We start from the raw sequence: 17,799 nt of genomic DNA on the forward strand, positions 1-17,799 counted from the left end.
TGCAAGTTCCAGGCCACCTTAGGCTACACAGTGAGTCCAAGGCTAGCCTTAATGATATAGTAAGACACAGTCTCAAAAAAACAAAACCAAAGCTACAAGATCAGGAATGTGGTCACTGCCCACCTGAAAAGCAGATAGAAGCTGCGAGTGCTGCTCATTTAATACGCACGGAGCTCTGGGTTCCATCCCGAACACCCCACACACCCACACACCCACACACTATATACATATATATGAATGGAGAAGTGAGAGGTAGAGAGCACAACAGACCTGGAGCTAGCAGCCATGGGAGAGCTCCCTGACTTAGGGGCTCCGTGGGAGGAACAGTACCTATGACAAATAGTTGCTGGGAGGACTGAATGAGACCCACGCATGCAGTGCTTACAACAGTGCTTGCCTCAGGAAATGTTAACTACCACTATGACCTGGATGGTCATGATCACTAGGAAGCCCTAGTTTTGCTTCTGTTCACCTAGCTGAGTGCATCTCAAACTCTACCCTGCACAGGTGAGCACCTGAGGATCTTGGTAAAATGTAGATCCTAGCTTTCTAGATCTAGGCCTAGATTCTGCATTCTGAACAAGATCCCAGAGGCATGGGTACCTCAGTCACACAGAATACACTTTGAGCCACAAAGATCTGCCTAATCCAGCAACTAGTAAGGGCTTAATATTACTGACAATCAATAATGACTTCTCTACATCTCATTAATGACTGAAAATTAATAAGTGACACTGCACAGAAAAGAATATTCTAAGCTTCAAGAAAAGCTATTAAAGTGGTAGTGCAAGATTATCAGTTTCATTATTCACAGTGTTGAATTTACAACACTGCAATTCTAAATATACAAGTATAATAATTGGAGTATCTGAAAATGAGGTCTGTATACCTTGCTCAGAAGATACACTCCATTCAAGGATCCTCTAGGAATTCTGTCAGAACACAAAAACTCAAGGGATTCCTAAGTCAAAAGCTCTGAAACTTTAGAACCGCCTTGCGATGGCCAGCACACAGCACTTTGGCAGGGCGAGTGTGGCCATTTGAGGCACCGGGGAGTGAGCTTTGCCAGTGACTCTACTCCCTCTCCTGGAGCTGGCCGGCCTCCTGCCAGCCTCCCTCAGCCAAGGACAGCAATGCCAACAGCATGAGACAGATGGGCACTGCCCTGGCAAAGCCCACATCCACCGCTCCATGCTGGCAAGGAGGCCTACCAAGAAAGGCAAGACTTCCGGATGTCCAAGGTAGGGGCTCCGGTCAGACCTACCTGGCCATCTTCTTTGGCAGAAGGAGGATTTCCTCCCTATGGACTCTGTGGCATGGTACTTACACCTGCACCTCTCCTCTGAGTTCAGAGCTAATTCTTCCTCGCAGGGCCTCTCACCCAAACATCCTCTCATCATCTGAGGCAGATGGCACTTCCAAAATCAAACTGCTCAGGCCAAAAACCCAGGAATCATCCTAATTCCTCTCACCGCCCCCAACCTGATGGTTCTAACTCCAAAACACCTCCCCATCCGTCCTCTGTTACCATCTTAGAAGGCCACCATCATTCACCTAATTCCCAACTAGTCTACTGGCTACCTCTCTTCTGTCCTCTAAAATTCACTGGCCTGCTGGGTATGGTGGCACAAACCTACAACCCTAGCACTTGGGAGGCTGAGGCAGGAAGATCAACATGAATTCGGGGCCAGCCTGGACTACATGATGAGACCCTGTCTGAAAAAAACAAACAAACAAAAAATACATAAGTAAAATAAAATAAAATTCACTAACCATATAAAAGGCAGGTGATGTTTTCCCCCCAGAGCTGGGGATAGAACACTTGCACAGGCTAGGGAAGCACTTAAACACTGAGCCACAGCCCCAGGCCTAGAGTGAGTTTTGTTATTAGTATATTTGTAGTACCTAATGACTTGCAGAGAGTCACTGCAGAGAGTAGGTACATGTATATAACATATCTTAATTTTATTTCCTTCCCCTTTTTTCTTGGTCTCCTTCCCATTTGCACAAGATCTATCCCTATTTCCCATGGTCTTTTCTTTTGCTCTTTTATTCATACTTTGTGTTTCTTATATGAGAGAAGCTAGCAATATACTGTATAGGTATGTATCTTGATTTATTTCACTTAAAACTATGGACTCAAGGTGCATCCATTTTCTTACAAATTACTCAAACTTATCCTTCTTTACTGCAGAGTAGTACTCCATTATGAATAAATACCACATTTTCTTTATCCATTCATCTGCTGATGGACACATAGGCTACTTCTGAGATTTAGCTATTATAAGTTGTGCTGATATAAACATGGGTATGCATGTTTCACTGTAATATGATGGCTTTAACTTTTCTAGGGACATACCTAGAAGGGTAATAGCTGAGTCAAATGAAATATCTAGTTTTACTTTTTTGAGGAATCGCTATCTAGTGATTAAAAAAACAAACTAGGTCATGTCACTCCCCTTCTCAGAACCCTTCAGTGGTTCCTTACTGCTTTTAGAATAAAAGCCCAACTCCTCACTCCAGCCTACAAGGCCCTGTACGACCAAACATCCCCACTGTCGTGACTTATCTCCCGTCACTCAATCCTTCTTGTGACTCCTGAGATTTACCAGCCTTGTTCCTTAGCCCTGCTGTTCCTTCTGGCACATCTTCAAATAGCTGGCCCCTCCCTAGGAGCAAATTCCAGCAAAAATATCACAGCTTAAAGAGGCTTTCTTTGACCTCCCAGTTAAAGTAGCAGTACGCACAGTGCCCTGAGCAGCAATGAACCATCATGCTCTATTGCTTTCACAGCATTTATTCCTATTCAAACTCATCCATTGGTTTATTTTTCTGCTTGTTGCCACTTGAATATAAGCTGCATGAGAGCAAGGTTCTCACCTGCCTCTGTATAATCACATACCAGGCTGCAACAGGGCTGACAAACACCAAGTGCTTAGCAAATGCTAAGCAAGTGAAGCCAGCCGAGGACAGCACTAAACTGAGTCAACAGACCTAACTGCACTGTTAAGTGGGCCCCTCCTTAGAGCAACTTCCTTTACTCAGGTTCCCTGGCTGTATAATGCAGATCTTCATCTGCACCTTATACACCTCGAAGGACAACTGATAAGGTGTATTTAAGCATTTTTGTCAACCATTAGGCACCATAGAGACAGCTCTATATTCTTCCTCAGAGACCTAAAAACAGTGGATGAAAAGACAGGGAACAACCTGAGGTTTCTAACCCAGCAGGAGTCCCAGGATATGGGGCTGGGAAATAGTTCAGTGTTGAGTGGTAGAGCACTTACCTAGCAAGTGTGAGGCCCTGGGTTCAATCCTCAGCACTGCAAAAAATAAAAATAAAAAGTCTTGGGACACAAGAGATTTGAATGAGTGGCTTTATTCTGCAACCAGAGCAAATACATCATATAAATTCACTTAGAGAAGTCCAATCAGGGCAGGGGATGTAGCTCAGCAGCACAGTGCCTGCCTGGTAAGTGCAAGGTCATGGCTTTGATTCCCAGTACCAAAAAAAAAAGTCACACTGATCATGGTGTTGCACCCCAGCAATCCCAGCTACTGGGGAGGCTGAGTCAGGAGGATCAAGAGTTCAAGGCCACCCTGGGCAACTCAGTGAGACACTATTTCAAAATATATAATAAAAAGAGCTGGGAATGTAGCTCAGTGGTAGAGTGCTTGCCTAGCATGCAGAAAGCTCTGATCCAATTTTTTTTTTAAAAAAGTCAAATAATGTCAAAATAACTGCTGTGTTCCTTAATGGGTATGAGACATCCTCTATGTTCCTGCCTGAAGAGATTTAGTAAACATCTACTGAACTGGGTGTCTAGCTACCAAACTTGGCCCTCTACCATCAGCTGTCACTTTTCTTTGCAATTCATCTTGGCATGAGAATGGCAGATCCTGGAGCAGCCCTGTAGTATGACCAGCATTCTCAGAATGCTATGATAACTACTGCTTCGAGCTTGCAAGGAACTTGTGAGACTGACAAACCTGGTATCCTCACCACCTACTTTATTCATTCACTAATCATCAGTAGAATATATAGTGCAGTGCTATATTAAACCCAAACAATGGCAGCTCACATTAACCAACCATGCCAGGCTATTTACATGGATTAAGCTCAAGTCAATCTCCACAGTACCCCATGTGACAGATTTGCCTCACATGTGAGGCAAAGGAGCTCAAAAATGGAGACAACTGCTAAGCGGCACACAGCCTGGAAGTGGCAGGCTAAAACTTTAACCTGCAGCCTGACTGCAACTTTTGGGGTTTTTTTGTTTGTTTGTTTGTTTTTTGAGACAGGGTTTCCCTACGCAGTTCAATCTGGTCTTAAACTCACTTTGTAGTCCAGGCTGACCTCAAACTCAAAGTGACCCTCCTGGCTCAGCCTCCTGAGTGCTAGGATTACAGATGTGTGCCACCACACCCAGTTAGCTGCAACTTTTAACTACAATTGCACAATAGCACTGAAAGGCCTTCAGTACCACCTACCCTACATCCCATTTTTAAATGAGGGGACTACGGGGCAGGGAAGCTCCCTCAAAATATTCCAACTCTTTTTTTCTTTTTTTTTTTTTTTTTTTTTTTGCGACAGGGTCTTAACATGTAGTTTAGGAGGCTGGCCTTGGAATCATTATGTAGCCCAAGCTGACCTCAAACTCGAAGTGATCCTCCTGCCTCAGCCTCCCGAGTGCTGGGATTATAGGCAAGTGCCACCACACCCGGCTCCAATTCTGTTTTGAGAGCCCCAGGTTGGATGGTATCTATTTAAGTGCAGCTTTACATAAGACCTTGTTTCCATGATACTGGAAGAAAAGCTTCTAGCCAAAGCAGTTAGGAGTAACAATACACTTGTTGCCTCATAACAGATATGAGAGGCATCAGCAAATGGGGGATGAAATATAGGATTTACCTGGGAACATTTACTCGGGAATTATGTCTATTGCCAGGCGTGGTGGTGCACGCCTGTAATCCCAGCACTCAGGAGGCTGAGGCAGGAGGATCACTTGCAAGTTCGAGACCAGCCTGGGCTACAAAGTGAGCTCAGGCCAGCCTGAACTGCACAGCGAGACCCTGTCTCAAAAAGACAAAAAACAAAACAAAACAAAACAAAAAAAATAAATAAAACGAAATTATGTCTATCACATAATAGGTATAAGATTTTCAGGCAAAGCTAGGTGTGGTATCCCACACCTATAATCCCAGCACTCAGGAGGCTGAGCCAGGAGGATCACTTTTGAGTATGAGGCCAGCATGGACTACATAGTGAGTTCAAGGTCAGCCTGTACTAAATAGCAAGACCCTGTTTTAAACAAAAACAAAAACAAAGATTCTCAGGCAAATTCACTCGTGTGTGTGTGTGTGTGTGTGTGTGTGTGTGTGTGTGTGTGTGCCTGTGTTACTAGGGATTGAATCCAAGGATACTCTTACACTAAGCTACATTCTTGGTCCTTTTTTTTTTTTAATGACAAGTTCCCCAAGTAGGACTTGAACTTGTCATCCTCCTGCCTCAACCTCCCTTGGTGCTAGGATTGCAGGTATGTGCCAATGTGCCTGGTTTATTTTTGTTTTGTCTTTTGTAAGACAGCGTCTTAGTATGTAGCTCAGACTGGCCTTGAATTCACCATCCTCCTGGCTCATCCTCCTGAATGCTGGGATTACGGGAGTGAGTCACCACGCCCAGCTAGTCCATTCACTTTCCTGAAACTAAATTTCCTCATCTAGAAAATGGGGATGACATCACCAGCTAATTGACAAAGTCTATGGAAAGATTAAATGAGATAATGTACCTAAAATGTGCTCTCCACCACCACCACCCATTTTGGGCCTCATGCATAGTGAACACTTCTATCGATGAATGATACCTCAGGCCTGAAATATACTTGTCATATACTTGTAAATAGTTACTACTGCTTTAAGCACATCCCAAAAGACATAAAGATTCTCTTTTCCCTCTGGAATGATCAACAAGGCACAACGAAAAAGTAAGACCAGCCACCCAGAAGCACATGGTTTCAGGGTTTCTCCCACCAGGGCTACTTTCAGAAGTCACCTCCTTTCTCTGAGCAGAAGACAGAAGGAAAGCTAGAGACAAGAGAATGTCAACTGGCAGAAATACCCATAGGAGCTGGCATGCTACACATCTAAACTCTATATGTCCTAAAGACATGCTACACATCTAAACTCCTCCTGAAGCTTTGCCCATCCTGTAAACACCCCAAGGAGTTTCTCTAGCACTTACCATGTGCCAGGCCACTTGACAGACCCTGTGTCACTGGATTCCTGCAGTAGTCCATTATTCCGTTTTACAGATAAGGAAAAAAAAAAAGGCTCAGATTAACTTGCCCAAGGACACACAGTTGCGGAACAAAGATGCAGTCTCAAACTCAGACACTCAAGACTTCAAACAGGACTCCTGAGGAATTCTCCCTTCTCCCTTTCACGCATGGTACCACACACAGCTCATCACCTTAATCACCCAGAGCAGCAAAGGCTAGGACCCACTGAACAAACAGGGCAACTGAGGCAAGCGAGGGAAACACACTTGCCCAAGGTCACACTGCGAACCACGGACAGCGCCGACGTTCGCTCCCAGTCTCTTCCAAGCTGGGCCCCTGACCACGTCCAGCCTCAGGGGTACCGCGATCCCCGGTGGCCATGTCTGGGGGTCGAACTGCGGCCCCCCATAGGGGGGGCGAAATTATGATGCCAGGACCGCCCGAGGATGCCCGGAGGCAGGGCAGAGGATGCTCGGGCTCGCGGGCAGCAAAGCCAGTCAGCGCCACTGGTGTCCGCCGCCGGAAAAGTGCCAGGCGGCCAGAGGGGTCAGCCCTGCCCGGCGGGCACCGCGCCCTCCCGACTCACCTGCGGCCCGAGCCGAAAGCTGGCGGCGGCGGCGGCGGCGGCGGCGGGGGCGGCGGCGGCGAACCCCAGGCTCAGCCATTCCCGGCTGCCCCGGATGGGGAGAGACCGCGGCCGCTCACTTCCTTGGCAACCCGGCTCGGCGACCCACTTCCTTAGCAACCGGTGTCAATTTCAATAACTTTATTGGGACCCAGAACACAGACACAGGCAAAACCGGTGGAACGGGGCGGGGATGGCGCCTAACAGGGTGGTTCGGTGGTATCTCGTTCCTCAGTTTTCCCATCTGTAAAATGGAACACACTGCGACTTCACCCTTCCTAAGGCGCTTTCACATTAATTATCTAATTTGTGTCTCAAATTATTGCTGACTATCTCTCAGCGCCCACCATGAGACACAAGCCAAATAGGAATCATTCTGGGGTCTTCCCTGCACTTCACCCCTCACATCCAATCAATACCACTTCCCTTAGTCTACCTCTCAAATGTTTCTCATATTTCTCCATCTTCAGTGCTACCACTCCAAACAAGGCCGGACCACCCGCATCTCCACACTGCCTGTGGTCTCCAGTCTCTCTGCCTCTTTCTACTGTGCCAATCCATTTCCCACAACAAATCCAGTGGAATAATTTAAAAACCTAAAACGGATAGTATCACTCCCTGGTTAACATCCTTTAATGGCGTCCCACCGGTCTCAAGTTCAAATCCAAAGTCCTTACTACTTCCTGCAAAATCATTAACTCTATTCTAGCCATCCTGGCCTAGAAGACCATGTTCCATTTCCCCATGGGACTCACACCTGCTACTCCCTGTTAAATATAAACTCTATGGGAACTGGGTAAGTCTTTGTTCTCATTATGGCTACTGCACCTAGAACTAAGCTTGGTCTGCAATAGTTGCTCAATAAATGCTCCCTGAATGAACAGATGCCTGTAACATTCTTCCTCATACTACCCACTACCTTTTGCGTGGTTTGGTAGAAAACTAGTTTTTGTGCTCCCAATACATAGACTACATCCTTGCAGCTCAGACCAAGTTCTGGACAACTGAATATGATATATGCCACTTTCAGTCCTGGCTCATAAAAACCTCCCATACAATTATTTAAACTTTCTTCACTGTAAAGTGAAGAACATTTTTTTCTTTTTCTTTCCCTGTGCCCACCCCTCCTCCCATATCAGGGATTGAACCTAGGGTCTTAATACTGAGCTGTATCCCCATTTTCCTCCATTTTTTTCTCTTTTGAGACCAGGTTTCACTAAGTCACTGATTGCACAAGTTGGGGTTGAATTTGCAATCCTGCCTCTGTCTCCCGGAGTGGTGTGATTACAGGGCTGCGCCACCATGCCTGGCTCAAAGTGAAGACATTAAAAAATAAAATAAAATGAAGAAATTTAAAGGATCTCAAGATCTCAGGAGATGGCTGAGTGGTAAAATAGGAAAATCCTCGATAGTGAGATACCCCTTACAGGACAACTGGCCAGGAAGCCAGACTACCTGGACCATTCAAGTTGAACAAACACATAAAATTTATTGGATTAAGCTATGAGATGTGGAGCCTTTCTGTGGAGATAAAAGTTGTGAATCATCCTTTGAGCCTCAGTTTACTTCCCTTTCCTTATAAACACAACCTACTTCCCTACCACCATTATTAAAAACAGTCCAGTCAGAGACTGGCATGGTGGCACATGTCTATAATTTCAGCTCTCAGAAGGCTGAAGCAGGAGGATTGCTATGAGTTCAAGGCCAGCCTGGACTACATAGTGAATTCAAGGCCAATCTGAACTACATGGTGAGACCTGGTCTCAAAAAAACAAAAATTAATTAATTAAGTTAAAAAGTTATCAATAAATATTTACCTTTCAATAACTAAAAATATTTTTGTCTACAGAGCCAAATGGATGTATTTATATTAATGTTTGCTGTATTCATGTTTCATTTATTCCACATCCTTTGGTATTTTCTGAGGCTAATAATTGCCTCAGTTGTTTTCCATTTTCATTCATCTTCTTTGCAGTTATTGTTAATTTTTTCTACATGTCCAATAAATTAGGCCAACAGCAGTAATTTTTTCAGATACCTAAACACAACAGCTAGTTCATTATTTTGGGGTGTGTGTGTGTGTGTGTGTGTGTGTGTGTGTGTGTGTAGTGTTGTGTTTCTCCTAAAGAGTTCAGCTGTAATATTGTTAGCTAAAGAGTTTAGCTGTAAGAGATTATTTCCAGGGCTGTTGTGTGCCTTCCATACTGAACCTTCATATGTCCTGCTCCTGGGTGGGATTTCCTATGCCCTGGACAGGAAATCTTTAAATTTTCTTAATTTTTATTATTTGGGGACAGTGTCTCACTATGTAGTCCAGGCTGTCCTCGAATTTCAGCAGTCCTCCTGCCTCAGCCTCCTGAGAGCTGGGATTACAGGCTTGCAGCACCACACCCAGCTTAGGAAATGTCTTCTGGTTATGGATTTACTCCCTCATGTCTGTACCTCACATCTTTTGGTAGATTCCTGAGAAAGGGTACATGGAAGCAAATGCATTTAGTCCTTGTATGTCTGTATGCTGTTTTTACACTTGATTAATAGTTTAATGGGATATAGAAGTCTAGACTAAAATTTATTTTTTCAGAATTTTCAAGTCATTGAACTACTATTTCTAGTACCCAGATTTAAAATGACTAATGTCATTTTTAACCCTGCTGCTCTGTATATGACTACTCTCCTCCTCCCCATCACTGTGCTCTGCCTGCTCCTTCTCCTCCCCCTCCTCCCTTCCCCTTTTGAGACACTCGGGATGGAGCCCAGGGCTTTGTGCATGCTGGGAAAGTGTTCTACCACTGAGCCGCATCCCCAGTCTGATTTCTTTATTTTTGTTTTTAATGTTGGGAAACTTTTCAACTCTTCCCTTCACCCACAGTATTACAATATTTTATAATGATTTGCTTCAGTGAGGGTTTCCCCACTCTTACATTAGTTGAGCTCTTTCAGTTTGGAGATTTTTATGCTTCTTATGTAGGAAAATTTCTTTGATAATTTTCTACCCTCATTTTCCCCCTGCCTCTGGATCTTCTCTTAGTCAAAAGTTGTTCCTTGGGGACTGAGGTCCTAGTTTTCTCTTTGTTTTTCTCTTTATTTTCCTCTTTTCTGCTTTGTCCTCTCATAACCTGGGAGAGTTCCACGCCCATCGTTAGCATCCGTCTCTTCCGTGGAGGGATTCTGGGCCTAGCTTTAGGCATCAAATCAATATTCTCCCCCGCATTTCAACCATAACCTACTCCCCCTGTAGGTCAGCTGCTACTTCTCCTTCTGTCTCTGTTTTCCAAAAAAAATTACTGAACTCTCTGGACCACCAATGTCTCCTGCCTTGTCCTATTAAGATGGGTTGATGTATTGTTTTATTCTTGGCCATACAGGTGGAGATTGAGGGGCAAAACTCTCACAGGTGAATCATCTACCACATTTAACTTGATGTCTTCAATGGTTTATAATACAAAAAGACCAAAAAATGGTTTATAATATAAAAAGACAAGAAAAACTGGTATGAACAGACAGTTCAGAGAAAAGGAATAGAAACTATGGCTTTTCAACATAGGAAAAGATGTCCTCAACCCCTTTATAAGACTGAGATTTTCCCAGACTCAGAGTTCCACTGTCACGCAGACCCACTGTGTGTACAGTACCCATGTTGGTCCACCTCCGTCCCCAGATTTCAAAAACAAGGGAACCCATACAAACCCGAATCTCCTGCAGCGTACTGGGCTATGAGTAATACAATGCTTTATCTGAACACCAGAAGTTGTCTGACAGCACCTATGAAACAAGCAAGCCAATTTGTTATCTGGCAGGCAAGGTAAGATATAACACTTTATAATTCTTAACAGATGCAGGACTTTATCAGATGCTTTCTGCACTTACTGACATAATTGTATGGGTTTTTTTTTTAGTTTAATATAGTGACTTCTATTGATATTTAAATGTTAAACCAACCCTGAATACTGATATAAACCACTTAGTCATCAAAAAAAGAAAAAAGGCAAAGCAAAGCAAAGATGCTTCTGCTCACTCATATTCAAGGAAATGAAAATTCAACCAACAGTGAAGCCAAGTGTGGTGGCAAACATCTACAGTCTCAGCTACCGGGGAGTCTGAGACGAGAGGATCACTCGAGGCCAAGCTGAGCACGATAGCAAGATCCATCTCTTGGTGGGGGGAGAGGGAGGGAGAGAGATCTCACTTATGGGGCTGGGGAGGGATGTGATAAGGCCTCATTGGTAAGAGTCTGTTCTTGTACACCGTTGTGTAAAGGACAGGATTCATAGTAGTACTTTAGTAGTTGTACAGTGTATGATGATCAACTTGACCTGATTTGGATAGGAATTTCCATCTTAACCTAAAAGGTCTTATGTCAAGAAACCCCTCAGTCAAGGCAAACTGAGATGAACAGTCCCCTTCGGATGGTGGGATGCTTTTTAATGTAGTACCAGTACATTTCCATTCCAGGAACTTCCCGCTCACACCTTTCTCCCCTTTCCATTCATCCTGGACTGTAAGGCATTTATTGCTGGTAGAAGAGTTGCTTCACCAGAAACACAGAGAAATGATTTTCTGAGGCCTAAATTCTGCAGGAGGGGACTCAGAGAATGGAAGAAGTCTTGGAAAATCGGAGCAGGACCTCCAACCCTGCCAGTATGGGAGATTTGCTCAGTTTGACAGTGACAAGCTGGTAAGAATGAAGCAAGAGGAACAATGTCCCTGGAGCTCCAACAAGGGGTCCTGATCTGGAGAAGTCATATAGACTGAGCAAAGACCCTTTCCACTGCCTCCCCTGGGGTAAACTCCAGCCCACAAACATCTGCTTTCATTCCAGTGAGCAGCAGAAACCAAAAAATAAATAAATAAAGTGCGGAAGTCAACTCTGGCCAATGGTAGCAGGAAAGGGTTTATTAGCAGGGCACTGAGAAGTTCACAACATCACAGGGATGTTTCTGTAGACTTCCTACGGAGCTGACAAATCGCAGATGGCCTGCTCACCATGCAAGGGTAAAATCACTTGATTTGCTTTCTTCTCTGACATTCTAGGCAGTGCTGTTCTGTTCTGGCATCTATAAATGGCGAAACCATGTGGGACCATGTGCTACTGGACATATCTGGTGAGAACACTGGATGCCCCAGCTTTTCCCATGATCATCCAGCCTTCTGGCCATGGGCACCATATCAGCACCTTGTACACAAGGATGGCCCATAGTTCCAGCTTCTTTGTAACCTGTGCTCTGATTGGTGGAACCTTGACCACCCATCCATCTCCTATCTGCAATGGAAACTCTAAAGACAAATATAATATCTGACTCTTTTTTTTTTAAGCTTCTTTGGTAGGAGGGAAACTGCCTTCCACTTACAAAGTAAAAATTTCATCCAGGAATGGTAGTACATGCCCGTAATCCCAGTACTTTAAGAAGCTGAGGCAGAAGGATTGCAAGTTTGAGTCCAGTGCAGGCAATTTAGCAACACCTTGTCTCACCAAAAGAAAGGGGAGAGGGCCAAGGATGTAGTTTGGTGCAAAGGCCATGAGTTCAATCCCTGGTAAAACACACACACACACACACACACACACACACACACACACACACACACACACATACAGTACAAATTACCCCAAACATAGGAAGGGCATTCTGTTGCTAGGCTGAAAAATATCCCATTATTGACAGCCTCTTCACCAAAGAGCTCCCTCAATCCCGTCCCTCACTGATACTCAGCGAGGATCCCTCTTCCTAGCAACAAGCATGTCACCCAGTGACCCAGCCAGAATGAAACCTATTGTGTCAAAACCTTTGCTTGGTCTCCATTTGTTTTCTCCTGTGGCTATGCCCATCTCCGTGACCAGCAGCAGCCCAAATCCCATATGACACTGGATCCTGGGGGCAGGGAAGTGTGGGAAGGAACCTGTCAGCACCTACTGGAACTGACTGAGCCCAAACCAAGGGAAAGGTAAGATACAGCCAAAACCCCCTGGCTGGCTTATGATGACCTTGCTTACAGAAAGCAACCTCTGAAGGACTCCCTAAAAAGCTGGCCACTCGCAAATGCTCTGCTCTCCATGAAAGGTATAATCACTAAGTTATTTTTCTCCGACAATCTAGAGCACTGCCATACAAGAGATCTTTCCACCAACGTGGAAATGCTCTACATCTGCACTGTCTAATATGGTAGCCACCAGCTACATGTGGTTATTAAGCATTTAAAATGAGACTAGTGCTGCTGAGGAACTGAGTTCTATTTACTTAATTTTAATTAAATTATATTAAGCATACCACCTAAGGATAGTGACTACCATATTGGACACCAAAACTCTGAGCTATGAAAAATGATAAACAGGACTATCAGGTCCAGAGGGTCTTGAGTGTGAATCCTAGTTCCATCCTTTTCTAGTTACCTAAATGATCCAGAGCAAAATCACTTATCTTTTTAAGACTCAACTTCTTCATCCACAAAACAGGGCTACAAATGCTGTATTTCTTTTTTTTTTTTTTTTGTCTTTTTGAGACAGGGTTTTGCGGTGCAGTTCAGGCTGGCTTTGAGCTCACTTTGTAGCCTAGGCTGGCCTCGAACTCACAACGATCCTCCTGCCTCAGCCTCCCGAGTGCTGGGATTACAGGCGTGCACCACCACACCCGGTTTAAATGCTATATTTCGATTTACTGTGAGGATCGAATAAGGTAAGGTGTGGAGTGATCCCTGGCCATTAACAGGTGCTCCATAAACAGTGAATTTCTTTCCTTCTCTTATGGGTGAGGCCCTGGTGACCTCCAGGGAAATAATAACTGCAAACATGAAGAGTCCTGCTAATAAGAGAGTTCAGTCTTCTTGGAAATTTAATTCTTTTTGAGGAAGAGAGTCGAAAGTGTGTGTGTGAAAAGACTGAAAAAGGAATTATTTATTAGGACGCAAGGAGGCGGCATTCCAGAGCCTCTTTCAGGAAGAAACAAGATGCTGGGCTTGGACAGAGGCCAAGTACCTGAGACACACTTGATGGCTCTGGCTTGGCCGAGTGCCCAGGCTCAGTATGATGAGCCTCTGGGACCTGAGGGAAGCTCAAGGGCTGGGAATTGAGCTAATGGTTTCTAAATTCACATCTTTGATGTTTCTGAAGAAAGCCAGACAAGAGTTGGCTGCTAATTGCTTCCTCCTCAGGCACTTAAAGCAATGTGACCTTGGGCAAGTGAGCTCCCCTCCCTGGACCTCATTCCCTGTTCACCTCTGCAGGGCTGCCCGGAGGACTCAGTGACTGAGCTTGAGATCCTGCCCCGGTCTGAGGCACAGCGCACAAGGAGGTGAGAGCAATGATACAAAATGTTAGAGTCCGGAGAGGCTCACAGGAGCCTGGTAACAGAACCAGGGTGCTACCTAAGAACCAGGACTGGGGTGTCTTATTTACTTGTGTTCAGCACAGTGGCTGCTCCATAGCAGCACACAACACACTTATTAAAAACACACTATCGTCATTCACTTCTCAAATGACTAGATTTCTTTGAAAGGATAACACTCAACCTTGGCAAGGATGAAGCGGGAAATGCTTTCCTCCTGCTGCTGATAGAGTGAGAAACTGCACAAATTATAAGGAAAGAGAACACAGTGACTAAAAACCATTTGAGTCGGCCCACTCTGCTTCTAGGAATCACTTCTGAGAAAATAATATCTACTCCTAAAGATTCAGCCACAAACACATTCACCCCAATTTCACTTAACCACAGGGAAATACGTCCAAGATCAGGTGGCAGGAGAGATGAACTGTGATGCCAGCAAGAGGGAATGTTATTCTGCCATTGAAAATAATGTCGCAGAAGAGCATCCAGGGACATCAGAATATGCTCAGGAAGATCTGCGTTTTACCAGAAGAGAATCCAGTCTCCAAATGATTATCCAATGAGGAAGTCTCAGAGTTCATTCCAGACCTGTTCTAACCAATGTCAGAGTCTGTGACTTTGGCCTTTAAAAAAACAATTTTTTTTTTTTTTGAGACAGAGTCTCACTATGTAGCTCAGGCTCGCCTTGAACTCACTCTGTAGCCCGGGCTGGTCTGGAACTTGCAGTGCTCCTTCTGCCTAAGTTGGAGGCTGGGCACTTGTGAGTTCAATTGCTCGGTTTACAGGTGTAGACCACCATGCCTGGCAACTTTGGCCTTTTTCACTCTCACATACTGGTGGGCAGTGGACAGTGTCTGCCCACAGTTGTATTTTGTTTGCCCTCACCAATGTTGTATAAAATAGAGAATTAATTACCAATGTTTAAAAACTTAGATTTCCGACCTTCCTTCTTGTCCTCTATTTCTCCTCTCTGCTTTCTTCCCTTCCCCCTCTAGCATTGCCACTTTATCTCCTATACACACACAGGCATATGAATGTAGGGTTTTGATGCTCCTCTGCCTACTGACCCTGCTATTTTCATGTTTCCAACAGGTTTTTCTTCCTCTAATCCCTCAGCTGCTGCTGCTGCTGCTGCTGCTGCTGCTGCTCAGGAGGTCAGATCTGCCACTGATGGTAATACCAGCACCACTCTGCCCACCTCTGCCAAGAAAAGAAAGTTAAACAGCAGCAGCAGCATCGGCAGTAACAGTAGTAATGAGAGAGAAGATTTTGATTCCCCCCTTCCACCTCTTTCCACTCCTCCTTCACAACCCAGGGATTCAGCTTCCCCTTCAACCTCAACCTTCTGCCTGGGGGTTCCCATGGCTGCTTCCAGCCATGTACCAATACAGCAGAAGCTGCATTTTGAAGACACCCTGGAGTTTGTACGGTTTGATGCAAAGATGGCTGAGGAATCCTCCTCCTCATCGTCATCGTCACCAACTGTTGCAACATCTCAGCAGCAGCAACTTAAAAATAAGAGTATATTAATCTCTTCTGTGGCTTCCGTACATCATCCAAACGGCCTAGCCAAATCTTCTACCACCACCTCTAGCTTTGCTAACAGCAAGCCTGGCTCCAATAAGATGTTAAGGATCAAGAACTTTAAAAAGTAAGCCTAAGTTACCAGAAAACTACACAGATGAAACATGGTAGAAACTGAAAGAAGCAATGGAAGCTATTCAGACTAGTACTTCAATTAAGTACAATTTAGAACTCTACCAGGCTGTAGAAAATCTCTGTTCTTACAAGATTTCTACAAACTTATAAAACAGCTGAGACAGATTTGTGAAGATCACATCAAAGCACAAATTCACCAAGTCAGAGAGGATTCATTAGGGCTGGGGATTTAGCTCAGTGGCACAGTGCCTGCCTGACAAGCGCAAGGTCGTGAGTTTGATTCCCAGTACCGGAAAAAAAAAAAAAAAAAAAGAGAGGATTCATTGGATAGTGTTCTTTTTCTAAAGAAGATCGATAGATGTTAGCAAAACCATTGTAGGCAAATGATCATGATCAGGAGCATTTTTTTTGTTTCTGGATAGAACTTACATTCTTCAGAATTCAATACTACCCTCCATTTGGGACATGGGACTGGAGTTATTTAGGGCACATATTATAAGTGATCAGAAACTCCAGAATAAGGCAATTGATGGCATTCTTCTCTTGATTGAGAGGGAAAGGAAAGTTGCAGCAACTGATACAAGTTTACTCCAAAGTCTTTTAAGCATGCTTTCTGATTTGCAAATTTATCAAGATTCTTTTGAACAATGGTTTTTGGAAGAAACTAACTGGGTCTATGCAGCTGAAAGCCAAAAGTTAATGCAAGAAAAAGAGGTTCCTGAATATCTTCATCATATTAACAAACTTCTACAGGAAGAAGCAGGCAGACTTATTACTTACTTAGATCAGACTACCCAGAAACCATTAATTGCTACTGTAGAAAAACAACTTCTAGGTGAACATTTAACAGCAATTCTTCAAAAAGGTTTAAATAACCTCTTTGATGAGAACTGAACTCAAGATTTATCTCTCCTGTATCAGCTCTTCAGCAGAGTTCGAGGTGGAGTTCAGGTTCTCTTGCAGCAGTGGATTGAATGCATAAAGGCATTTGGGAGCACTATTGTTATTAATCCTGAAAAAGATAAAACTATGGTTCAAGAATTGCTGGATTTTAAAGATACAGTTGACCATATAATTGATATCTGCTTTCTGAAGAATAAGAAATTTATCAATGCTATGAAAGAAACATTTGAAACATTCATTAACAAAAGACCAAATAAACCTGCTGAACTTAGCTAAGTATGTAGATTCATAACTTTGTGCCGGCAACAAGAGAGCTACAGATGAAGAACTTGAGAAAATATTGGAAAAATTATGATCATATTTAGGTTTATCTGTGGCAAGGATGTTTCTGAAGCCTTCTATAAGAAAGAATTAGCCAAGCGCCTGTTAGTTGGGAAGAGTGCATCGGTAGATGCTGAAAAATCAATGCTGTCCAAACTTAAACGTGAATGTGGAGCTACTTTCACCAGCAAACCTGAAGGAATGTTTAAAGACATGGAACTTTCTAAAGACATGATTCAGTTCAAACAGGTGAAATATATGCAGAATCAGAATATACCTGGGAATATTGATTTAACTGTGAATATCCTGACAATGGGTTATTGGCCAACATATGTGCCTGTGGAAGTTTATCTGCCACCAGAGATGGTAGAACTTCAGGAAATTTTCAAGACATTTTATCTAGACAAACATAGTGGCAGGAAACTTCAGTGGTAGTCAACCCTAGGACATTGTGTGCTAAAAGCAGAATTTAAAGAGGGTATAAAAGAAATCCAAGTTTCTCTTTTTCAAACACTGGTGCTGCTAGTGTTTAATGAGGGAGAGGAGTTCAGTTTAGAAGAGCTCAAGCAAGCTACTGGAATAGAGGATGGAGAATTAAGGCGGACATTACAGTCATTAGCTTGTGGCAAAGCTAGAGTTCTGGCAAAAAATCCAAAGGGCAAAGACGGGGCTGGGGATTTAGCTCAGCGGCAAAAGC

At 43.9% G+C, this 17,799-nt stretch overlaps 1 protein-coding gene and 1 pseudogene across 3 annotated transcripts in view; one reads left to right on the forward strand and one right to left on the reverse strand.

Moving 5' to 3' along the window:
* The window catches only part of Kif3b (kinesin family member 3B), a 41,018-nt gene extending 34,024 nt beyond the window's left edge, over positions 1–6,994 (reverse strand). The window contains exons 1-3 of one of the 3 annotated variants that reach the window (XM_013514112.1): positions 6,865–6,994; positions 6,242–6,282; positions 3,288–3,323 (exon numbers count right to left, since the gene is read on the reverse strand). The gene's annotated coding sequence lies outside the window, so the exon portion shown is untranslated. The remainder of the gene's footprint in view (positions 1–3,287; positions 3,324–6,241; positions 6,283–6,864) is intronic. The other 2 variants (XM_005384873.2, XM_005384874.2) reach the window with 2 other exon arrangements.
* Positions 6,995–15,298: 8,304 nt separating this feature from the next.
* Positions 15,299–17,799, forward strand: part of LOC102005056 — a 9,030-nt pseudogene continuing 6,529 nt past the window's right edge.

Source organism: Chinchilla lanigera, unplaced genomic scaffold (assembly GCF_000276665.1).
Source record: "Chinchilla lanigera isolate Chin_1 unplaced genomic scaffold, ChiLan1.0 scaffold00021, whole genome shotgun sequence".
NCBI classification, from domain to species: Eukaryota; Metazoa; Chordata; class Mammalia; order Rodentia; family Chinchillidae; genus Chinchilla; species Chinchilla lanigera.